The 26567-nt window shown below is 41.3% G+C and overlaps 1 protein-coding gene across 1 annotated transcript in view; it reads left to right on the top strand.

Moving 5' to 3' along the window:
- LOC126092486 (transmembrane protein 68) overlaps nucleotides 1-26567 on the top strand; it is a 120202-nt gene that overhangs the window by 27178 nt on the left and 66457 nt on the right. The gene's annotated exons all lie outside the window — the stretch shown is intronic.

Raw genomic sequence — 26567 nt, 5'->3', positions numbered from 1 at the left:
TCTGATCAGGGAGTAATGGCCGTACATAGAGTGATGAAAAGGATTGAAAAGGAATTGGTACTGATACACACTCTCTTCGTGACATATGACAGTTCAATTTCCATGGAACATGAAAGCGGGATGTGAGATAATTTCAGATCACCCTTACATCCCCAACACTACGTGTTGCTATCGGTGTCAGAGGTATAGTCATACCAGCCAGTCGTGTTCCAATATGGCCAAATGCATTACCCATGGCAGGGATGCCCATGAGGGTGATTGTCCACCTCATCCCCTTGCTGCATCAACTGTATAGGCGACCACGCTGCTTCTTCTAGAGGTTGTCCTATTCTTAAAGATGAACAAATTATTCAGGAAATCCGAGTGAAGGAAAAGGTGTCTATCTTTGCTGCTCATAAGTTATTCCTCAGTAGAAAGCCCACTGTGCTCCCAGGAGGTAAATATAGCAATGTCCTCGCCTCTCCTTGACCTACTAAAAAGGTAGCCTTGCTGACATGCGATCTCAGCTTTAGCGCCACTGTTGTCAGATCGGCCAGCCCAAAGATCACTCGTTCCACCTCCCCTTATCTCCCGCTCACTCTAAGGCTCAACCTTCATCGGCTCCTGCTAAATTGGATGCCCGGACTTGGGAAAAAGAGCATACTCATGAAGATTTTTTATGTACCCAGACCTCCCAATCCTCCACTCCTCCTTCATCTTAACATCCTGCTTGCAAGAAGGCTCATAACAAGCACAGTTCCTCTCCATCTCTGCCATGGTGTGTGTCTTCTACAGTGCCACCCAGCGATAGGTGCCCTCGGCGGTCTTTCGTGTCGCTGAGACGCACCGCTGGTGGCTGATCAACCAGCCGATTACTGGTGGCAGGAACTGCTCTCAAACAACCTATGTATCAGGATCTTCTGCCTCTGGCTCAGTGCCATTCCACGCTGTCAGCCACCGGCTCTCAGAGGTCGCTGAGTTGGTGGCAACCATGGTGAGATTTTTCCTTTTTTCGTCCACCCTATGTAAATTATCCATTGGAATATCCGTGGAATTCGCTCCAATCTGGATGGACTGTCGATCCTCTTACGATCCTACTCCGTGATCATCTTCTGTCTTCAGGAAACAAAGCTACGTCCCCAAGATCACTTTGTCTCCCCTCATTTCCAGTCAGTCCAGTTTGATCTCCCCTCTGTTGCTGGCGTTTAAGCACGTGGGGGACTTAATATTCTCATCCATGATACTATCACTTACCACCCTATACACTTCCACAGTTTCTTCCAAGCTAACGCTGTACCTCTCTCCCTTTCTGGATTAACCTTCTCTCTTTTTACCATATACATTCCATCGCCCATGCCAATGGAAAGAGCCGATCTCCTTATCTCCTTTGTCAGCTCCCATCCCCCTATTTGCTGGTTGGGGACTTCAACGCCCACCACCCGCTTTGGGGATCTCCACATCCTTGTCTGAGAGACTCCCTATTGCTTAACCTCTTCCACCAAGCAGAACTTGTTTGGCTCAACACTGGGGAACCTACATTTTTGTCTGCCTCAAAGTCAACCTACTCTCATTTGGACCTTTCGGTTGGTACTGTTCGGCTAGCTCGGCGCTTTGAATGGTTCGCTTCTGCTGATACACACTCGAGTGACCATTTTCCATGTGTTGTTCGATTACAGCCATGCGTGCCATCTATGCGCCCAAGACCCTGGAATTTTTCCCAAGCCGATTGGACACTTTTCTCCTCTCTAGCAACATTTGATGACTGTCAGTTTCCTAGCATCGATGATCAAGTCACTCGTGTTACGGAAGTTATTCTTACAGCCGCAGAACATTCAGTACCCTGTACCTCCCCTTTGCTCCGGCGCCCCCCCCCCCCCCCCCCCCCCCCCCAGTTCCTTGGTGGAACGAATCATGCCGTGATGCAATACACGAGCGGAGAGGTGCTCTTCGCATTTTCCGCAATTATCCTACATTGGCCAATTGTATCCACTATAAGCTGTCACGTGCGTGATGCCATTGCATCATACGCGATAGCAAGAAGGCAAGCTGGGACTGCTTTACCAGCTCCTTTTAATACCTTCACACCCTCATTAGTTTGGAGTCGAATCCAATGGCTCTCCGGCATGTCCAGTTATTTCCCGATCTCTGGGATAACTGTTGTGCAGGATACCTTAGCGGACCCAGGCACAATCTCTAATTCATTGGGTCAACACATTGCTGAGATTTCGAGCTCTTCTAATTACCCACCAGCCTTTCTCCCAAGGAAACGGGTAGCAGAAGTGTAACCTCTTGCTTTTTCCTCTCAAAATAGCGAAAGCTATAAAGCCGTTTTTTCAATGCAGGAACTCGGACATGCACTCTCCTCCTCTTGCTCTTCTGCTCCGGGACCAGATGGTATCCACGTCCAAATGTTGCTGCATATATCATACTCTAGTCTGTGCTACCTCCGTCACCAGGCCATTTAATTTTTAGTTTTGGACCTCCATTTCTGTATGGTGTTTTATAGCCAGTTTTCCACGTGCCTGTTTTCAGCTGTCTCTTAATTGTCCATAGGGACTGGCATATAGTTGCTTAACTCCTCTCTTTGTTCATGTTCTATAGTTTTGACTTTAGCATGTATGACTGCAGTTGCTTTTGCACCCTAAAACAAAACAAAACAAAACAACCTCCTCCTCCTTTATAACCGACTTTGGGTCGACGGAACCTTTCCCAGAAGATGGCGGGAAGCTATCGTCATTCCTGTTCCGAAACTGGGAAAGGACAGACATCTACCCTCCAGCTATCGCCCAATCTCTCTCATGAGTATTATTTGTAAGGTTTTGAAGCATATGGTAAATTGCCATTTAGGCTGGTGGCTGGAGTCCCGAAACCTTTTAACCACTTCTCAATGAGGTTTCCGAAAGCATCATTTCGCAGATGACCATCTTTTTGCTCTTTCCACTAATATCATGAACAACTTTCACAGGAAACTCCAAACGTTGGCAATATTCTTTGATCTGGAGAGAGCACGTGATCTTTGATCTGGAGAGAGCACGTGATATCTTTTGGATGACAGGCATCCTCTGCACACTGTTCTATTGGGGCTTTTGTGGTTGGCTACCTCTTTTCATCCATGAACTTATGACAGATCACACATTTAAAGTGCAGGTGAACACTACTCTATCCAGTACCTTCTCCCAAGAAAATGGGATGCCCCAGGGCTCCGAGCTAAGTGTTGTACTGTTTGCCATTGCCATCGCCATAAATCCAATTATGGATTGTCTCCTTCCCGATGTCTTGAGCTCCCTCTTTGGCGACAATTTTGCGATCTACCACAGCTCTCAATGGGCCAGCCTTCTAGAACAGCGTCTTCAAGGATGACTCGATCGCAACTCATAAACTGCACGTCTTTAGTGGCCCAGATGACACAAAAACTGAACCTTAGCTGACTGGAAGCCTGTAATGTGACCAACAAGGCAGAGTTCTGCCTCTTTTCAAATGATGCCAGGTGTTATGCACACCAATGGCCTTATGAGGCATTCGACCGCCGTGTTTGGAGGGTGCTCATGCAGTTCAGTCCAGAGCTGCTTTTGTGATATTTTGGGGTGGTTTTCATACTGTGACAGGTGCCACTCATTCAGGTTACCATGAAGTGTAACCGGGATGTTTATTTTAACATTATTGGTGACCAAGTGTTCCCCCTATCTTCTACATCTTCATAGTGAGTATGCTGTGGACGCTCCCATCTTCCAAGACGACAACAGCTGTGTTCATGGGACTGCGTGCATATATACATTCTTGGTTTGATGAACACTTGAATATCCTATCACACCTCAACTGGCATGCTAAATCATCTGGTCTTAATCCCACAGGAAATGTTTGGGACTTTTTGGAACAGCGCGTGACACATCACAAGCAACTTCCCAGCAGTTTTGTATCTTTACATGTTCCCATCAACCTTATCAAACTGAGACTTGTTGGGGCTAGAGACTGTGTTATATGGCATTAGTGTAATGTCTCCTGTGGGTGACCAGTTTAGTTTTTTGTTCAGTGTGTGTTAGATGCAGTCAATACAGCTTGGCCGAAGAATGTGGAGGAACTGATGGGGATCAGTTCTTACAATACCATGTAATTGTTATCACAACTTGTTTCAAAAGCACCATGTGTTTCAGTAAGACTTAGATTTCTGAAAATGCTGGACACAGTGCTCAGTATATCACACATAAAAAGACTTCTGTGTACACCCTCTCTACAGACAATTTTCACTACCTAGTGGCAATCAGTTAGTGCTACACACATAAAAGGTCTTGTCAGTTCCATAGTGAGTTGTATTTTGAGCCATTTCTATATCAATGCAGGAAAGAATTAGGAGTAATTGTATGCCAATAATGTGGCATTTGTCTGAACCAAAGGTTTGTAGAGCATCACATCCACAAATTAGAATCCTTAGTAAAGACTGAAGTGCACAAGTATAACCAGCTTGGCACCTTGTCATTATGAAAAAGATTGGAGGCTGTCTACAGGGCAAAAATGTCCAGCTTTCTGGCTACATACTTAAGTTGTATAATAGGTGAATGTTGTAACATTATCATGGAGTAGCTTAGCACCCGCTGCTTTGCTCGCGTAGTCTGTATGGTCTTTTGTGTTCTTGTAGTGATTTTTCCATAGGAACTTTCATCCCCTAACACTCATTTCTTTGTATCTAACTGAGAAGTGAAATAAGAGTTTTCATAGATTTAGCTTTAAATTTTTTTAATATAGTGAAATATTTTCTTAAAAATTTTGAGCACCAAAGAGATTGAATTCCTGAACATAATGAATGCGTATTTTTTAATTTCTGACATAGACACCAAATACAAATCTTCATAGCTTTGATAATGTTTCCATAATTTAAAAAAAAATTCTTAAAACTCTTCATCCCATATTTTTTTTCCTCTCTTAGAGGTCTGAATCTCAAAAACACCAAAACCAATTTTCATAGATGTAGCTTTAAAAATACGTTAATAGTTCCTAATTAATGAATTAAACTTTCATCCACTATTTTACCCCCATAGTGATTGAATTTTCAAAAATGCTGAAATGTATATATTTTTTAAATTTCTGACTGAGAAACCAAGTACCAATTTTCGTAGTTCTAGCGTCAAAATTGCCATAATAGTGACATATTTTCAAAAAGCCTTCCTTCCTCTATTTCACTCCCTTAAGCAATACCTACAGTATATGATCCACACCCCTCTTCAAATTTTAAGCTTCTCTTCTTGGCAGTTTCGGTTGGGCAATGATGAGTCAGTGAATCAGTCTGGTCCTATTTCAACACCTTAGGGGTTGAATTTTCAAAAACATTGAAACAGGTATTTCTTTCATTTCTGTCTCGAAGCCAAATACCATTTTTCATAGATTTAGCTTTATAAATGCTTTCACAATGAAAAATTTTCAGAAACATTTCACCTCCTATTTCACCCCATTAAGGTCGAATTTCCAAAAAGAATGACATACATTTTTTTATAGTCCGCAGCTTGTGGTCTCACGGTAGCGTTCTCGCTTCCCAAGCATGGGGTCCCGGGTTCGATTCCCGGTGAGATCAGGGATTTTCACCTGCCCCGCGATGACTGGGTGTTGTTGTGTCATCATCATCATCATTATCCATCCCCATTATGGTCAGAGGATGGCAATGGCAAACCACCTCCGCTAGGACTTTGTCTAGTACAGCGGTGCGGATCTACTGCATCATTGCCTATGCTCTGTCAAGGAGTATGGGACTTAATCATCATCAGATTTTCTATTTATAACCAAGAAGCCAAATGCAAATTTTCATAGATTTAGCTTTGAACATCCATTCATAGTGAAATAGTTCATAAAACATTCCATCTCCTATTTCACACTCTTGAGGGTTGAATTTCCAGAAATACTGGAACACACATTTTTTTTTATTTGTAACCCAGAAGTCAAATGCCAGTTTTCAAAGATGTAGTTTAAAATACTTTAGTAGTTCTTTAATAACAATTTATTTAAAAAAAAAAAAAGACTTTCACTCACTATTTCACCCCCACAGGGTTCAAATTTCCAAAAATGTGAAATACGTAAATTTTTTCTGAGGGAGAAACCAAATACCAATTTTTGTAGTTCTTGCTTCAAAATTGCTTTAATAGTGACATACTTAAAAAAAACATAAAAAACATTTCATCCCCTATTTCACGCCCTTAGTAGTGGAATTTCGAAAAATCCAATCTTAAATGATCCCTAAAGTATAAGATCAACACTCTCTCCAAATATCTGGTTTCTATCCTTAGCAGTTGGAGCTGGGTGAGGATGAGTAAGTGAGTGACATTGCCATTTATTCGTAAATGTAGAGATGAAACTGGCGATTCTGACAGTACGCGTTATTGAATTGTGTGGTGTTGTTGTTTAAATCAGCTATACCACCGTAAGATGTAAACCAAACAAAAACCATGGAATGTAAATCGGGTTCTATAAAAATGATCTCGCCATCAAAAAACCTCGTGCTTACCTCATTCCTGTCAGTGGGTGAAGAGGTTATGCAGTGACTAAACTATGAGAAAGCTTGATACAAGTTGATTGATTGTCACTTTCATACTATTGAGCACCTGATGAAGTAATTAATGTAATGATGACCTGGCGTATATTGTAGGGAACTGCGAGGCCACACTGTTGCCTATGAGACCATCAGTTTTGACACACTACAAAAGTGTGACAGCCAAAAATTAAAGATAGTGTGCTGAAATGGTTTGAAAGATATTGAGAAACACAGTAACATCTTTTCTGTAGGAATGAAAAGTCATCCTGGAAGAAACTCTCTCAAAAATAGCACAGGAGTTACTTTTGAGGTTGCTGTTTTGCTCCTTATTTGTCTTTGACATCTTGCCTTTTCTGCTTTTTTGCAAATGCAGTATTGCCATTTGGACCTCCAGCTTTACTTAAGTTCCGGACCTGAAGAATTCCTGTGCCTCATATACTCAGACTGGTTGAAACCAGACAAATTGTATGACCATAGAATGCTGTCTACATAATTTGATTTGGTCTGATTTAACCAGTTAGAAAAATCAAAAGTGGTCTTAGCTTCCTGTTCCCTGCACCAAAATTAAGTTATTTGTGTGGTATCTCTCCCTGTAAGTCTAGGAAAGCCAACCATTACTCTGAAATAGTAGGAGGAGTCCCTCTACTAGGTCTCTGTTAGCCCCATTTTGTTTGAGAATTAGTGACTCAAATATTTTTGTTCCTTTTGACCTCCAGTGCTTTCCATTAAAAGATTAAATGTGGTGCAGTTTTATTCCCCATACAGCATAGTGTGCAATTAGGTACTTCTTTCACTTTTCCTATCATGTACAGATGCTTCTTGAAGTTTCCATGACCATTCGTTAAACTTAGGAGTTTAATCTGCCTCCTGTTCAACCTCAGGAATACAGAACTTTTCTTTAAACTTAGCTTCCCATTTTTCTTTCCAGGTTTTAGTTCAGTGTTCCATGTACTGCCTCCGAATACAGCTATATGATTTAGATTTTACCATCACCTTAGTAATATAAGTAGTTCTGGTCAACAGATGGAGTCATCCCGGCTAGACTATCATCTTCTTCATTGCCACTGATACGTGAGTGACCAGGGTCCCACAGCAGGTTTACCCTATTGCTTTCCCCTAGCCTCTCAAAGATTCCATGGCATTCTCAAATAAACTTTGATCGAGTTGCAGGGGCCTATAGTTTTCAGAGATACTTGGCTGTCTGAATTGATGTATATGCTATCATTCATGTTACATCTGTGTAGATTCTCCTCATACATATTCTGATAGCGAATATCTCCACCTGGAATACCAGTGCCATTTTCCCCAGAGAGATAGTGCTCTTTAGTCAACATGCTCTTGGGACTAAGCGCCCCCCCCCCCCCCCCCCCAGCTTTTTCCACAGGCTGGCCTAGTGCACATCATCTCATTTTCTGACAGATGCGTCATGCGTCAATGGGAGACTGACTGGTCACAAGTGACAGAAAACAAACTGCGGTCACTCAAATCAACCACAAAAGCATGCCGAACTTCATGTCGGCCTCTCCCCTGGAAAGAGACTCTGCTTCCCAGACTGCACATCCAACATAGCCCTTTCACACATGGCTTCCTCCTTCGGCAAGAGGATCCACCACTCTGTGAAGTTTGTGGCATGCCACTTTCAGTTCAGCATACTTTGGCAATGTGTGTCCTATATACTGATATTAGGGCAGCCCTCAGTCTTGATAGAGGTCTGCCCAGCATCCTCGCAGATACTGATTCCAGTGTTACAAGGGTGGTGAAATTTTGTGAACTGTCAGGCCTCATCCCTAAGTTGGTGGGGAAGGGAGGCAGACTTTAATACATTATAAACTGCTCCACATGTGGACACAGCCTTCGTCACTATCCATGAGATTAACATGCTGAGTTTTCGTCAGGGCACTGGTGACCATGATGTCGAGTGCCCCTCTCTTCAGATCAACATCATCATCATCCCCTAGTGCAATAAGAGCACCTTTTGCCTTGGACCATATCACTCTTCTCTGACCCTCCCACCCCCCCCCCCCCCCACCCCAATCCCCCACCCAACCTCTAGTGGCACAATTTCATTGAACAGCTTTAGGTTCCAGTTCGTCTCATCCATGAGTGACTGGACACTAATCTTGGTGCAACTAACAGCTTTTACATAAGACCAGAATTTCTTTAGGTTTTGTGAAAGATCATTTGACGATATTCTGTTACGGTAGTCTTTGAATGTTTCACGCATTGCTCTCTTGACTACCAAACATGTTTCATTCAGCATCCTTCTATCTATAGCCCTATGCTTTGTGGTATACCTATTATGCAGTAGTTTCTTTCGAAGTTTCCTTACAGCGACTGTATATCATGGAGGATCCCTCCTATTATAAACTGTCATATTTAGATATCTAATTATTGCATGGTCAACTATTCTTTCAAACTTGAGCCATAGTTCTCTACATGCTCTTGTTCTGAACTAAAAGTTTCAGGTATGACACTATTGTTTCTCTGTCTAGTTTGCTGAACATATAAATCTTTTTGTTCGTTTGTTGCACTTTGTGTTTTGGTATTAATTGTTGCTGTAACTACCTCATGGTCACAGATCCCAGTTTCGATGTTGACAGCCTCATAGAGCTCTGTTTATTGCCACTAGATCTTAATGTGTGTCCATTCTGAACTATCTGTTCTAGGTAGTTTGCAGAGCAGGCATTTAGTAACATTTCACAGGATGTCCTGTCATGTCCACCACTAACAGAACTATAATTATTATATAAAAATTTAAAAATAGATTTATAATTATTCCAGTTGATTTCTGGATGATTAAAGTCTCCTCCAATGATTACAGTATCATTAGGGAACTTATGTACAAGTAAGCTGAGCTTTGATAGAAAGACCCTTTTATAATTTTTTGCCCATCCTTGAACGGAGTCTTATCCAAAAATGACATATGCAACTTGAACTTCTATCGTAGTGGATTTGAGTTTCTTGTCTTATGCAACAAATACCCCACCTCCATTTCCCGTTTCCCTATCCTTTCTGTATATGCTTAAATTTTCCCCAAAGGTCGCACTGCTGTGAACTTCAGGTTTTAATCATCTTATTATGTGAGCTTCAGTGTTTGTTTTTCGGACCTCTTCAAACTCTATCACTTCGTTGTGAATGCTTTGGCAATTAATCACTAGGATTTTGATACTCTCATCTGTGGGAGATATTTATGTTGCCCTTACACTGACATGTATGGGTTTCCCACATTTATCATTGTCTGGGTTGGGTGAAGGAATGCCTAATCCAAAAAATGCTTGTCACAGTTTGTTACTTGGGTAACTGCCTCTGATGTGTAGTGCATACTTGACCTATTTAGGGGGACTGTACAACTTTCAGCCCAATGGCACAAGTCTAGGAAGTCACAGCCTAGCTTGTCGCAGAACCCTTGGAGTCTCTGGTTCACGCCTTCCACTCAACTAAGGACCATGGGGTCATAAGCTGTTGTAGGAACAATGATGCAGATTATGAGCTTCATTGAAACTCCATGAGCAAGATGGGCATTCTCAACCGTCTGTGCTGATCGCTGGAATGATCCAAGTATGACCTAAGAACCGAGCTGAGAGGCATTGTGTGTTCCAGTGTGCACCAAGGTCTGCAGTTGATGGCACCCTGTTTCCTCAGTGGCTGCCAAAATAGCCTCTTGAACATGCTGAATGAAGCCACCAGCCATATGCATTGAGTCTACTGGATGTTGCTTCTCATCCCTTGCTTTCATTTCCTTAACGGGTACCATTATTTGCTGTACATTTGAACTGACAACAGTTAATCCCTAATGGGTACCATTATTCACCATACAAATGAACTGCCAACAATTAATAGACCACTACTTGAATAGATATTCAAATAGGTACTTACCTCTGCTGTTTCTCCACACTAGGTTGTGGGCATGGGCACCGCAGCCGCCGCAGTTTTTCAGCCAACTGCAAGCAGCTGTCTACCAGTCTCCTCACTTCCTGGGATGGAGGTGTGCTGTCCTCGTAAGGAAGGTATGCTGACGTGAATAAAAATTTCCTCCTGCTCCCTTCATCACACTATTTCACTTTATTGGGCACTCTGTCCCTGGAATGTAATTTATCATCAGGTTGAATTAAATACCTTCTCTAACATAAATGCATGTTGTAGGGGTTTTTCGATTCCTGTCATAAATCAACTTACCTCCAGTTCCTCAAAGACCTGAAATAGCCCATTTCTGGAAATAGGATTCTGGGATCACTGCCACGTCCACCTTCTGATTTCCCAGAAAGTGACTCAGGATGGCAGTTGCCCCTTACTGTGCTGCAGATTTATCTACAACACCTGCAGCTGCCAAGTTGTCATTGTCAACTCTGATGTCCTTGATCACCCTGACAGTAATCTGTAAGACCCTGAAATACAGTTTTAGGTCTTGCTCTTACATTGCCTGCAGCAATTTTTCTCCAACTTCCACCTCAAAGGTTTGGCCATCAGTTCCAATTTTCTGGTTAATGCCTCCAGTCCTTTGCTGAGATTTTCTGTTTTTCAACCTGTAATTTCTCCAGCAGAGTATTGAGTAGTTTTGATACACAGATTAATATCTTAGTGGTTGTGAGTAGTTCCCCTGCTGTCTTGACCAGCAACTTCGTCATACCACTGAGCTTTCCTGGGCACCATCTCACTCAGCCAGTCCACTATCCATATCCCCTCTCAAGTGAAGAGTGGCGGATCATTTTACATGTAGTCATTCCATAAATTGGGTCTTTGACTGGCATCTTCCCCAACTTTTCTGAAGAAAGTTATCTAGACTAGCTCCTCCTGCTGTAATATGATGCTGACATAAGGATATCCGTGTTGGATTACTGGCATCTAGGAAACTGAGACTGCAGTATTGTTGGTCTGTTTTCCTGATTCCTGACTTCATCCCTCCCCCCCCCCCCCCCTCCTCCTCCTCAGGATCACAGTTACCCTGTGAACTGTATCAGTCTGCTCCCTCATCTTTTATTCCCTGTCTTAGAAGTAGAAAGAGTTTGCTTACCCCCTTCCCTTTGAGAGTGTCTTTTCTTAAAGGTGTTTGGAGCAAGATCTTTTAATGCCTCCATTTGTTCTTAAGAAGCCGTTCTTTACTTTCCTTTTCCCTTTGTTCTCTGAGGAGTTTTCTCCTTCTTGTCCAAGACAAAGTTCTGATCTTAATCTGGTCCAAATTCTCAAAAATGTTTTTCACTTCTGAGACTGGTGTATTTCCCTATCTAGTTGCAGAAACAGCTTCCATTGGTTCACTGCCCAGTGTTTGGGTGTTTGATGTATCTTACACATCAAGCCCTTCAGCTTATTTGTTTTCCTGCATTGTTCTCCACTTTTGGTTCTGTGAGCATTGGAGAAATATTGGTCGACATCAGAGGAACTTCACACTTGTGTAAGGCTAATTACCCCAGAAGATTTCCTGTAACCCCGAGGTTCTGTTCATGGCACATCATCCTGTGTGCCAAGCATCCATTGGCATGGATCACGTCACACCTTGTATTGGACGAGTGCTTTTGTTTCATCATTTTTGTTCCAGCTAATGCACATACTCGTGAGGATCGGTTGACCCAAGAGGGAATACTTATCCCCATCACCTCTGAAAGAATCTACTTTTGTGTAGGGATCAAGCATTTACAAAGCACAAAACATGTGGCTTGGTATTGAAAATACTATCATATATTTTACATGTAGCACCCAAAGGAATGAGACTTAACATACATGAGCAATGAAAAATATATAAATATAAGATAAAGGAGCCAGACCAATTATTGAATGAACAACCCAAAATTAAGTACAATAATTTTTTGCTGTCTTTAAAAATGAAATATGAGTCAGTACACAGTCAGCTTAATATTGTTTATGTCATTATAAAATAATGTATCTTTGAGTCCTTTACCACCCCATATCTTTGTATTTTCTTTTAACTTCATGATCTCTGGAGAGGTAGCACATGACTATGTAATGAACATCTTGAGGCACCTGTCAAATTTTGAATGTATAAACATCTAAAGACTGCTGTTGAGTTTTAAATGTACTGCTGGAATTATGTTACAATCAAATCACATGTGTTATGTTGATTTGATGTGTGAACAAATCTTATGAATGTTTTGTGGTAACAAGAGACCAACCAGTGCAGTGCATTGTTTATTCCTTGGAAGAGTAACTGATTTTGAGAGTTGGATGTTTTTCTTTGTTTTTCTTTAAAGTTGTACTTCTGACTGTAAGCTAACTAAATAAGTGTCTCAAAGTACATGTGGGCTCAATTTCTGACCTACATAATTGGTGACCCCAGAAACAGGAACAGTTTAAGTCACAATAACCTTTTTCCGATTACATCCGTTAATAATGGAAGGCACAAATAATTTTTTATGTACTATTGCTGACGAGATCTGGCAGCTGCAACAAGAGATTGATGTTTTAGAACTGTCGACACTGAGAAACAACAGCAGGACGGACATAACGAAATCACAAACTCCAGCGATAACGGACACCCCATGAGTGCATAGCCACGCCGAAAATTTTGTATGTGCCAGTTTGTTTGTATCAACTGCACTACACCTACAATTGTGGGCACCTCCATTTACATCCAAACAACCAAACATTTGATTTGCAATCTTGGTAAACATTTTTGCATGACAATGGATCATGGAAGACTGAACAGTTTATACTGACAATTAGCAGTTTGGACCAGAGAGCGATGACAATAGTTTCCAATATGATTCTACACCTACCTCATCAACAAGCATACCTCATGCTGAAGCCTTCGCTAATCACTCACTGCATGAAGTTACCTGGCCAGAGGCTTTCACAAGTGTTTTACCGAGAGAAATGTGGGGACAGAAACATGTCGGAATTTTGGAGACATTTGAGAGTGTTAGTGGACTGTTGCATAATATCTAATGAGTTGCTGCTACATATTTGGTGACAACAGCTTCCATCTTGAGTAGAGTTGACATTAATAATGTGTGAAGGACAACCATTGGATAAATGACTGCAAGTAAGTGATAGAGCATATCCCACATTGGAGTCAACTACTGTGACTTGTGTAGCAGTAACAAATACTAGCATCACATCAAAAGGTGAAGACACGTATTGGAGTTTTTGGAGGAGCCGATATCGAATTGTGATGCCGCATCTTATCAACAATCATCAGACATCACTGGGGAACCCAAATAGTTACGGACCACAATGGGAAAAGTTGTCACGCAGTTACAGATCTTGGAGTTACGGACAGACTCTGATAAGAAAACGCGGTCACATTGTTCATGCAACCTACAGCCGTTAAACACCACTCGAGGTCAAATTACTGCCGATGATATCTGCTGGTACCATAGACATTTCAGCTCCCATGTTACAAAGTGCACTAAGCCATGTGAGTATCCAAATGGCAAGGGCAGTCCGAATTAGGTACCAAGGTCTGCGTGCTCACGAGTGGCACTGCCGATGTAAGAAGCATTGTATTGCAGCAAAGCACAGATGGATACATGGCAAAGGTAAGCCCCACAATGGCATGCACACTACTTTTCAGAGTCACGTCACAACATCACATCGGTTGCACGTGATTGATAAGATTTCAGGCTTAAGATTTTTAATAGACACCAGTTCAGCGGTCAGCACCCTTCCAGTTATGGGCACAAGGAGCCCTTACAGTTGTTAGCTGTGAACGACTCTAACATCAAAGCATATAGGCGCAAAGACATGGCAATAGACATCAGCTTTTCTATGCTGTATAATTGGAGTTTCATGGTGGTGGATATTACACAATGCACTTTAGGTGCTGATTTTCTGTTGCACTTCACACTGACTGTAGACTTGGCAAATGCGGGCTTATAAGTGAGACACGATGTGGCAGGGTAAAAGTAATTCAGAGATGTTCTGTGGACAATGTAATACACTCCTGGAAATGGAAAAAAGAACACATTGACACCGGTGTGTCAGATCCACCATACTTGCTCCGGACACTGCGAGAGGGCTGCACAAGCAATGATCACACGCACGGCACAGCGGACACACCAGGAACCGCGGTGTTGGCCGTCGAATGGCGCTAGCTGCGCAGCATTTGTGCACCGCCGCCGTTAGTGTCAGCCAGTTTGCCATGGCATACGGAGCTCCATCGCAGTCTTTAACACTGGTAACATGCCGCGACAGCGTGGATGTGAACCGTATGTGCAGTTGACGGACTATGAGCGAGGGCGTACAGTGGGCATGCGGGAGGCCGGGTGGACGTACCGCCGAATTGCTCAACACGTGGGGCGTGAGGTCTCCACAGTACATCGATGTTGTCGCCAGTGGTCGGCGGAAGGTGCACGTGCCCGTCGACCTGGGACCGGACCGCAGCGACGCACGGATGCACGCCAAGACCGTAGGATCCTACGCAGTGCCGTAGGGGACCGCACCGCCACTTCCCAGCAAATTAGGGACACTGTTGCTCCTGGGGGATCGGCGAGCACCATTCGCAACCGTCTCCATGAAGCTGGGCTACAGTCCCGCACACCGTTAGGCCGTCTTCCGCTCACGCCCCAACATCGTGCAGCCCGCCTCCAGTGGTGTCGCGACAGGCGTGAATGGAGGGACGAATGGAGACGTGTCGTCTTCAGCGATGAGAGTCGCTTCTGCCTTGGTGCCAATGATGGTCGTATGCGTGTTTGGCGCCGTGCAGGTGAGCGCCACAATCAGGACTGCATACGACCGAGGCACACAGGGCCAACACCCGGCATCATGGTGTGGGGAGCGATCTCCTACACTGGCCGTACACCACTGGTGATCGTCGAGGGGACACTGAATAGTGCACGGTACATCCAAACCGTCATCGAACCCATCGTTCTACCATTCCTAGACCGGCAAGGGAACTTGCTGTTCCAACAGGACAGTGCACGTCCGCATGTATCCGGTGCCACCCAACGTGCTCTAGAAGGTGTAAGTCAACTACCCTGGCCAGCAAGATCTCCGGATCTGTCCCCCATTGAGCATGTTTGGGACTGGATGAAGCGTCGTCTCAAGTGGTCTGCACGTCCAGCACGAATGCTGGTCCAACTGAGGCGCCAGGTGGAAATGGCATGGCAAGCCGTTCCACAGGACTACATCCAGCATCTCTACGATCGTCTCCATGGGAGAATAGCAGCCTGCATTGCTGCGAAAGGTGGATATACACTGTACTAGTGCCGACATTGTGCATGCTCTGTTGCCTGTGTCTATGTGCCTGTGGTTCTGTCAGTGTGATCATGTAATGTATCTGACTCCAGGAATGTGTCAATAAAGTTTCCCCTTCCTGGGACAATGAATTCACGGTGTTCTTATTTCAATTTCCAGGAGTGTAGGAGTAATTAATGCTGCAAGTAAACAGTTAACCCCAGATACGTCGGTGCAGCCAGTGTTAAGCACAATACAGTGCATTATATACCCATGACCCCAGGTGTGCCAGTTTTAACGACGTGTCTCTAGAATATCCCTAGAACGATTGGCTGAGAATAAGCAATATTTGAAGATATGCTCTGTGCTTGTGTTATATGGAGGTCAGACAGCCCATGGTCATCCCCATTACACCAAGTGCACAAAAAGGACAGCACATGGGGCCCCTGTGGCAATTACCATAGGCTGTATGCAAGAACAGCCCCAGATAAGTACCCAGTACCTAATATCCATGCCATTTGGTCTTAAAAATGCAGCCAAAACCTGGCAGGGATTCATTGATGAAGCATTGCAAGGCTTGCCATTTTGCTTCAGGTATTTAGATGCCATATTAATATATTCAGCTGATGCACAAGTTCCTGACCATCATATATGTGAAGTTTTGTAGAGGCTCTGTAACTATGGAGTGGTACTAAATGAAGGCAAGTGCATCATGCGCAAAAGCGAATTAACTTTCCTAGGCCACAAGGTCTTGGCCAATGGGATCCGACCTTTGCCTGGAAAAATTGCCACGTTAAGTAATCTACCAAAGCCAACAGATAATAAGCACCTTAGACTATTTTTAGACATGGAAAATTTTTACCGCTGTCATTTGGCAATAACAGCTGCCACCAAGGTACCGCTAACGGACGAGCGTGCAGCTAAGTATTCCAAGGGCAAGCATATACTACACTAGACACCACAAATGAGTAATGTTTACAGCCAATTACAAGCCAGCTTTGAAGAAGCAGTATTGCTTGCCCACTCTTTCCCAGATGCACCATTGAATATTGTGGTAGACACCAGCCAGGTCACAATTGGAGCAGCACTACACCAAGAAGTGAATGGACAGTGACAGCCTTTGGTTTTTTTTTGCCAAAGAAGCTACAGCACAGGCAGACAAAATGGAGTGCTTGGAATAGGGAGTTACTAGCAATGTATGAGAGCATGAGATATTTTCGCCCTTACATTGGAGCCCAACCAGCGACAGTTTTCATGGATCATAAACCTACCATGTCAGCCTTCCACAACATCAGTGACAAATGTTCCATCACATAGAGTTCGAACTCCCATTAGGAAGCAATGCTAAAACGAGCAAACGTCAAGTACACTTTCTGAAGTAACTAATGGAGATAAAGACCTGAAACTTTTACAGTGTACAGCTGAAACATCATTCTCAAATCACATAAAAATGGTTAATGTATTTATATATTTCATGAGTAATCATTTTTTTGTTCTATAAGACAAAAAATTGAAACTTTTCTAAACACCTTGGAGCTTGTAAATCTGTTCTTTTTATCATCACTGGTCTATTTTTTATCTAATTAATCATCATTGTATTAACAAGAGATACTGTAAGTATGATGTCTGTAGCAGTCAGTTTTTGAGAAAAGTGTACCAGAAGGTCAAAAAATGTAGTTTTGAGAAAAATGGTATTAAAGTTTTACATGCAAGAAAGTAATTACAATGTCATACAGACACACTTTTAAAACATTCCAGGGCTATACTGTGGCTCAGCTTCTTGATCTTTATCTTCTTTTTTTCTTTTCTTTGCTCTTCTGGCTATCCTGGCCTCCTTGGTAGCATTTCCTGCAGAAATATCAGCATAATGGATACGGTCCATGTCAATCTTTTTCAGTCCCCTTTCAGTATTGATACCATCCTATGTTCCCAAGTGTCTTAATACGTCAGTCTTCTTTGACACACCAGCATTGAAGCACATCACTGCACCATGAACACCAAATTTTAGTGTTTGTTTTCTAACAAAAACAGTTTTTGGTAGCCTTGTCCAAATGACAGAATTCAAACTTTCATTTGGGTTTTGAGTTTTTCCGTGGAGACACTTTTTCAAGAGCTCTTGTTGGCTAAGGTCTCTGAAAATGGGTTTCACAGCTAGCAGGATTTTTTCTGGAATTGAATGTTTGTGCTTATAGCTGGAAGATGTAGCTGGGTTGTTGAATTTGCACCAGCTGTCAGGTCCCCGTGGGCAAAGGTTATGTTGTGGTTCCTCATCTGTTGAAATTTTATGAAAGAATATAGCCCAGATGGCTCTCCTCATTGCTTCTACATTGTTGCAGTTATTTCTAATGGCCATACCATAATAAGTCTGGATCCTGTCTATTTCAGCCTTTGTCAGGCCCCCTTTACCACCTAACTTTTTTTCCTTACATATCTTTAGAAGTTGTGATCCCATTCTTTTCTGTACATGTCCTATACATTCCAGTTTATTAATTTTGACTCTAGGCCCATAAGCCTTACTATCCCCGTCCCTAAGATAGTCTGTATAGAGGATACCTCTTGACTGCACAGACCTTTTGAAAATGTTAGCAACACCAGCCACTTCTATGCCTCCACTAGAACCATCATAGTCCTTGTCGCACACATGTTGTATAGTGGGATTTTTGCTACAGATGTCACAGTACTTGTAATAATTTCAATATCCAGAACCTTCCCAGTATCAAAAGAAGTTGTTGACACAATGACATTTAGGGATGTATGCCCACATTTCTGCCAACTGCCATCAAAACCAGCAGAAATTTGCCTTGGGTCAGATTTCGTATCATTCAACAGAACTGCTTCTTTGGATACTTTCAACATTGTAGATTCACTTACCTCAGCTACAACTGCACCAATAGTCTTGTTGTAAACAGCAAACTTTCTTGGAGGTGGAGGAATGTTCATCACTGCACAAAGAACAGCACCTGCACTTCGCCCTTTCCCAATAGATCTAAGTTCATACACTAATCTTATATTGTTTTCATACAATCTGCTTCTTGTTACGTGGGATGACATTGTATTGGCAGTACAGCTACATTCCAAACATGTCAAAACTAAATTACAAACAATTCCCTTGGTTTTCACCACATCTCCGTGCAAAGTAACGTTTCCACCAGTTTTTACAATTTGTGTATTTTTCGATAAGTTCACGTAATAACCTCATGGAGATCACAATGTTTGTGTCAGTAACAACAGAAACACTGTTCACACCACATATTACATTGTCACGCATTTGAGAGGCACTTGGAAAACCGGCAGCACCTAGAAGCTTCTTGCTTGAAGCACTGACACTCGCACTGACTTCACTTTCAATATTATTTTCTGCCCTCTGTTCACAACTAGCAGTTTCATGGTTTATTTTTACATATTTATTTCCACAAAACTTAGGCTTATATCCAAACTTCCTTATTCTACCCATTGTGTTATAACGTTTCACAAAATCATTACATTTATATCACCAAAACGTAAACAACTAGGATGAAGAAACTGACAAACTATAGTCGACAAGGCAGACAGGCTGGCAAACATCAGAATAACAATTCTTTTTTGCAACCCAAATAAAGAGTATTTATATCTGTGGAACATAAATGATTGTTGTACTATAGTCAATGCTGACTACTGCACAAGACACAGCAAAAATGGACGTGGCGCTAGTTACCATGCTTCATGAACAAATTAATAACTCCGAATCTAATAATCAGATTTGTATGAAACAAACGGCATTTTGTAGCCAAATAATTGGCGCATAGATTAAGACTAAAAAAAAAAATAGTTTTTTTGAGCCTGGTTGCGACTGTGTCCTCTTAGGTCATCATCACCTCATCATAGCACAAGAGTGATCAAGAGTTGCCAGACTTACTAATAGGTCAGCACACAGGGCCACCGGCATCTCACCATCACTAACATCTGGTCTTCATTCACAAAGCATTGGCCAATTGCTCGCACATCATATTGCGCATGGATGCCAATGGGCTCCTCTACAACCTCCTAATACTGGGCCCTACCAAGTACTGTGATGTAATGCCCATGCTATAGACATCTTGCAAAATGGAAAAACTATCAGTGTGTCCATTGAAAGAGTGAAACCAACATGGATCTTACCAATGCATGAAAGCAACAGAATGGTGGAAAGGTGTCACAAAACACCGAAAGTGGTCCTAATGTGTGTCCTTCAGTTCAGGATGACCAAAGGTCAGGCAAGTGTACACCCAGTCAAACTACTTATCTGTCTGGCTACGCTATGTGATCAAAAGTATCTGGACACCCCCAAAAACATACGTTTTTCATATTGGGTGCATTGTGCTGCCACCTACTGCCAGATACTCCATATCAGTGACCTCAGTAGTCATTAGACATTGTGAGAGAGCAGAATGCGGTGCTCCGCTGGACTCGTGGACTTCGAATGAGGACAGGTGGTTGGGTGTCACTTGTGTCATACATTTGTACATGAGATTTCCACACTCCTAAACAGCCCTAGGTCCACTGTTGCCAATGTGGTAATGAAGTGGAAACGTGAAAGGACACGTACAGCACAAAAGCGTACAGGCCTACCTCATCTGTTGACTGACAGAGACCACTGAGAGTTGAAGAGAGTCGTAATGTACAATAGGCAGACATCGATCCAGACCATTACATAAGAATTCCAAACTGCATCAGGATCCACTGCAAGTACTATGACAGTAGGTGGGAGGTGAGAAAACTTGGATTTCATGGTCGAGCTGCTGCTCATAAGCCACACATCACACTGGTAAATGCCAAATGACACCTTGCTTGGTGTAAGGAGCGTAAACATTGGATGATTGAACAGTGGAAAAACGTTGTATCGACGGACAGTCATGGTACACAATGTGACGATCAGATGGCAGGGTGTGGGTATGGCGAATGCCTGGTGAATGTCATCTGCCAGCATGTGTAGTGCCAAGAGTAAAATTCGGAAGCAATGGTGTTATGGTGTGGTTGTGTTTTTCATGGATGGGGGGCTTAGCACCCCTTGTTGTTTTGTGTGGCACTATCACAGCACAGGCCTACATTAATGTTTTAAGCACCTTCTTGCTTCCCACTGTTGAATAGCAATTCGGGGATGGTGATTTCATCTTTCAACAAGATCGACCACCTGTTCATAATGCACGGCCTGTGGCGGAATGGTTACATGACAATAACATCATTGTAATGGACTGACCTGCACAGAGTCCTGTCCTGAATCCTATAGAACAACTTTGGGATGTTTTGGAATGCCGACTTCATGCCAGGCCTCACTGACCAACATCCATACCTGGCCTCAGTGAAGCACTCCCTGAAGAATGGGTTGCCATTCCCCAATAAACCTTCCAGCACCTGATTGAATGTATGTCTGCGAGAGTGGAAGCTGTCATCAAGGCTGAGGGTGGGCCAACACCATATTGAATTCCAGCATTAACGATGGAGAGTGCCACAAACTTATAACTCATTTTCAGCCAGGGTTCTGGATACTCTTGATCACATAGTGTATGTTTATGGGTTCCAGATATGATGATAGTATCTTCTGAAACTTCTTTGACAATTCTACTTGTTGCCCTCTTGAGAGTTGTCAGCTCAAAATAAAAGGTAATCACATAGTTGCACCAAGGGTTGTCATGTCTCGTAATATGCTAATAAATCTAATACAAGTAAAAATATTTGACATCCTAGAATTTTTCTACAATAGTCACTCCATCTCATTCATTCATTCATTCATTCATTCATTCATCAATCCACCCAGTCTATTCTGCACATGTTATCGCAAAAGAAAATCTTCAGGAATGTATAAGGGGGTCAAGATGTACATTAACAAACAGCATTACTAATTAGTGACTATTAAATTGCTGTAAACTATTTTTGCTTAATCAAATTAAATGTCACACAATAAATTTAGGAGAAAAGCCGATACTTTGAGCAATGGTGTTGTTTCCTCAGTCTTCATAAACTGTAGCCCAGTTCATAAATGATGGTGGGTCTCGCAGGTTGAGGCCCAGACAGGGATTGCAGTGTTGCCAGTTCCAAGTGACAGTTCTGGTATGTGCACACACACATACTTTGTGCCTGAAATGAATTTGTTTTCTCCAAATTATGTCACTCTCTTAATTATATAAGTAGAATTACTTATAATATTACTTGTTGCTTCTATCACCATCAGTGATGACAACTCTGAACAACTGTAATAAAAATTCACTAAACATTTCACTATGATCACATTTAATGCATGCATTGGCACTGACATTTACAGCAGACTCCTCAGAACATTACTGAATTCTCATTGTCTGTCAGAAAGTGTGTGATGTATCTACACAGAACAAGCCTAAACTCGAGTGCCATTGTTTCTGACTCCAACTATTCACACTATTCATAATAGTACTGCATCCTTGTTATTTGAATGACTACTCTGATATTGCAGCTGATAGAAATCTTGAATCATGTAATTAGATAATTTTTGGAAAGACTTACAAATAGTACAAGTTTTGTTTCCTTTCAAATTTATGGCAATTCCAAAATAAAGATCCCCATTTGAACCTGAAACAAGGAGGAAGTCTATAATGGAAATTATTTTTGATTATTGGATTTTGATTGTGTGAATCATAATCCATCTGAATTTTATTATCACTATCATCATCATCTACTGCCAATTAAGTATTAAATACACTGTAGTAGGTGTCAGATGGGTGGTGGTGGTGGTGGTGGTGGTGGTGGTGGTGTGTGTGTGTGTGTGTGTGTGTGTGTGTGTGTGTGTGTGCGAAACTTCATGGTAGATTAAAACTCTGAGCCGGACAGAGACTCAAACTCAGGACCTTTGCCTTTTGTGGACAAGTGCTCTGCTGATTGAGCTACCCAAGCATGACCGACTCCTCACAGCTTTGCTTGGAAGGTAGGAGACAAGGTACTGGTGGAAGTAAGGCCGTGAGGATAGGTTGTGAGTTGTGCTTGTGTAGCTCAGTCAGTAGAGCACTTGCCCATGAAAGCCGAAGGCCCCTGTGGTGTAACTGCAATGCTGGGGATAAAAGAAAATGTTGTCACTATAAGAAAATAAACAAGTTAATCATCTTTCTGTAATGTTAACGATCACTGATAAATCAAGTTCTTGCAATATAGTGGGTATAACTTAGTACCTTCAGAATAATAATTAACAGTGTCAACTTATCTTGCTCTTGATGCTTCGCTGCAGATACTGTTTCCTGGATATTTTTTAAGTGAAAAAAAGCTGGATTACTGTATGATTCTCAGTAGTCATATAAAGACAGTTGTTGTTGTTTCAGGTGTACTATATGTTACATCAGAGTCCTTGTCAGAATCTTATATCTTACTGGTCACCTTGTGCAGTTACTTGCAGGTGCTGCATACATTTGCTGCCAATTGTAACATTGTTACATATAGTAATTTTGCTAATTATAATCACAGTTGTTGTTCAAAATTACAGAAAATGTTATCATTTGGTGGTTACAATTGAAGTATATGAAGTGGAATACAAGTTCAAATAATATGTTGTTTCCACAGAAAAATTAGTGAAATGATACAGATAAACAATGCTGACTACATTTTTGTTAATTGCTCTGAAAGTACCCCATCCAAAACTTTCTAACAGGTTTCTGGTTTCAAATATACATATATTATCTTTTGGTGTTTTAATAAATATTACAATAGTCCAAATAATCACATTGTTTACACTGTTAATAAGATTTTGTTTTATGAGTTTCAGTAATTGCTAAGTGATTAGGTGTTGTTATGATTAGCAGTTTAGCAGTTGCATAGTAAGCTGACAGTATGTTAATCAGATATTACTGATTAATATTACTCCATGATAAAATGGAGATTAATTTATTGTACTCACTGTACTTTTCCAAATCTTTAGCAACCGGTCACCAGGCACAGTGTTGTATGGCCTTACTAAATGTTTTGTGTGTCTTCATTCCACCTAGCACATCTGGAGTCACAATTATAAGGTGCATACTGTATTTGCAAATATTGAAGAAATTACTGGAACATCTTTTCAACAAATGATACTTACAAGAACTCTCACTAACAATGATGAACATGCATAAAGAGCAGTCTGTTGGCAACTTTGTGCTCTTTGTTTCTTCAATTGTGTATCATATGTCCAAAGTGCATGTGTTGTTAAATTGTTGTTTTGTGTGGTCCTTTGTGTTTTAATTAAATGGGTGATAAACAGAAAAAACTTGTAGTGACTATGCATTAAAAACAGCATGCCGCAATGCGATTGGATTCTGAGGTAGCAGCCAAAATTATTGCTTTGGAGTTAGGAGTAGGAAAAAAAAATAGTGTTGGAGACTTGAAGAAAAATCAAGCAGAAATAGAAAAGTGGTGTGCTTCCCAAGCTAGTGGAAGTGGAATAAGATTAAGGAAGACAATGTTGAATGGTAAGCATAAAGAAACTGAGAAAGCTTTATTTTAGAGGCATGGACATGAGGAAAAGTTTAGCTCATTACCGGGTCACTATTGCAGGAAAAAGCATTGCCATTTCAGTGGCAAATAGGAGGAGCAGATTGAGAATTTATTGCCAGTGATGGGTGGTTGGAGTGGTGGAAAAAACAATTCACTATTTGCCAAATTACCATTACTGAAGAGGCTTTATCTGCTGACAAAGAGGCTGTATCATTGTTTGAAGACTGCCTTTTGAAGTTAATTTATGAAGAAAGAATTTCTGGTGAACAGTTGTATAATTGTGATGAGACTGGTTTAAATTACAAGATGCACCCTATGAAAATGAAAATGCTTGCTTCAGAAAAGGAAGCTGCAGCACCCAGATACAAGAAAATTAATGAATTAGTTACCATATTGGCTTGGAGTAATGCAAATGGCAACCACAAGCTTAGTTTTACAGTGATAGCATAATCATGGAAGCTTAAAACTGAAAAATCACAAATCACTGCCCCTACATTACACTAATCAAAAGAAAGCATGGATGAATTCATAAGTCTTTTAAACCTCATTCCAAAATGAATTCATACCAGCTGTAGATAAACATTTGAATATCAACAGTTTACTGAGGAAATCTGTTGCTCCTTTTTGATAATGCACATTCACATCCCACCAGTGATGAACTCACAGGTGGAGATATCAGAGCATTTTTTTAACCACCAAATATGACTGCTCTTTTTCAGCCGATGGAGCAGGGGCATCCTTGAGTTGCTAAAAAGAAGTATTGCTTAAGTCCTCTCAGTTTGTTTATCGGTGATTGATAATAATGAAGACAGTCAGTGTACTGAAGAGGATTGACTTGCTATATGTCATAAGGTGATTGGCTGAAGTGTGGGAAGAGATTCCAAACATATCATTTTTAAAGTCATGAAAAGTCTTTTAGACAATGAAGTTGGGTATTTTAATTTTGAACCCATGTGTTAAGCCAAATTGAAATACGAAAATGATGATATTGTTTTCTTGGTCAAAAATGTACTGGACTGTAAGAACACTGATGCAGAGGACGTGATGCAATGGATGGCAAATGATCATGCTGATGAATTAACTGAGAACAGTATTCTGGAAATGATGATGCAGTCGAAGTAACACAAGAGGAGGAGGCAAACTTAGGTGACAGGAGAAATCTCGTCCCACATTTGCAAGGGTTCTAGATGGTTGAGACAGCACAACAGTACATTAGTGAGCAGGAGGAAGCAATGCCAGCTGACAACATCTGATTGTGCAAGTGGAGGGATATTACAGCACAGGAGAGGGCTAAAGGAGGGAAACAGTCATCTATCAAAGCCTTTTAAAAAGACCTCTTTTTTGTTAGGTCTGACTTTTGACATGTGTAATCATACATTCATTCTTTACAACGCAGATTGTTTTATGTTTCATGTACTAACAAACACTTCTGACTTACATATATTATGTAAGAAGTCACTAAATATTTATAAAATTGGGTTTTGGTATAAAAAAGGGTGTTTTGAATGGTACAGCTGGGGCTGGAAGAGAGCCTATTCAGCTTTTTTATTATTGAGCTTGACCGTCTGCAACATTAGGTTGGATAATTGAGAATCCATTGTAGATGTCAGGTGGAAGTACTGCGTGTGTAAGTCTTTCAGGAGGCATGTATTGTGTTATTAAGGAATTACAAAGATAGGTCAAGGACAGTGTTTTTGAGTCAGCCCAAGGTTTTAACACTGGTCTAGAAACAAGTGTCTGCTATGTAAACAGTGTCTGTTAGAGTAAGTCAAATTCACTTAATTTCTTGTTCAGCTGTTGTCATTTGTTTATTTGTTGATGCTTTGAATTATTTTTACTTTGTTTGTGAAATGTTTTATATACATAAACTGTGTGTGGTGTGTGTGTGTGTGTGTGTGTGTGTGTGTGTGTGTGTGTTAATGGAGTGTTAGCTCATAATTGCAACCTGTTATAATTCAGACTTGTTGCCATATCATCCCTAATTAACTGTTTACACATGTATTTCCTCTTTGTTGTTTCAATTTTTCCATTTTTCCTTGATTATATGAAAAATAAAAAACAGTGGAGATAGTACTGGTCTTCAACAAAGTTTTAACTTGTACCCTACATTCAGATAACACCCAATTTCTTCCCCATCTGTGTCAAAGCCAAGCTACTGCCCAATATCTAATGAGAAATTAGTTAACGAACCATTGAGGGACCAATCCTAGAAGAATAATACAAAAACTCGTTTTTCCAGGTTTATGAAAGATGTGTAATCACTTAACTTAAAAATTGATGATTGCCGTTTCATACTGAAAACACCAAGAAACCTTTCAAATTTTTGATACTTGGTACAGCTGTTCAGTATTTTATAACAATGGAAATTTGAAGAAGGGAACAACAGATGAAAAATTATAAAGCACATTGCAGACAGTTGTGTGGCACATTAGTGCTCTTGTAAAAGCATGTCATCACAGTACCTTTTGAACTTTGTTCTCCATCTAATATTAGTACACAACCT

This window comes from Schistocerca cancellata, chromosome 7 (assembly GCF_023864275.1).
Source record: "Schistocerca cancellata isolate TAMUIC-IGC-003103 chromosome 7, iqSchCanc2.1, whole genome shotgun sequence".
In the NCBI taxonomy this organism is placed as follows: Eukaryota; Metazoa; Arthropoda; class Insecta; order Orthoptera; family Acrididae; genus Schistocerca; species Schistocerca cancellata.
The sequence above is the reverse complement of the archived record's forward strand: the minus strand, read 5'-3'. Positions and strand labels throughout refer to the sequence as shown.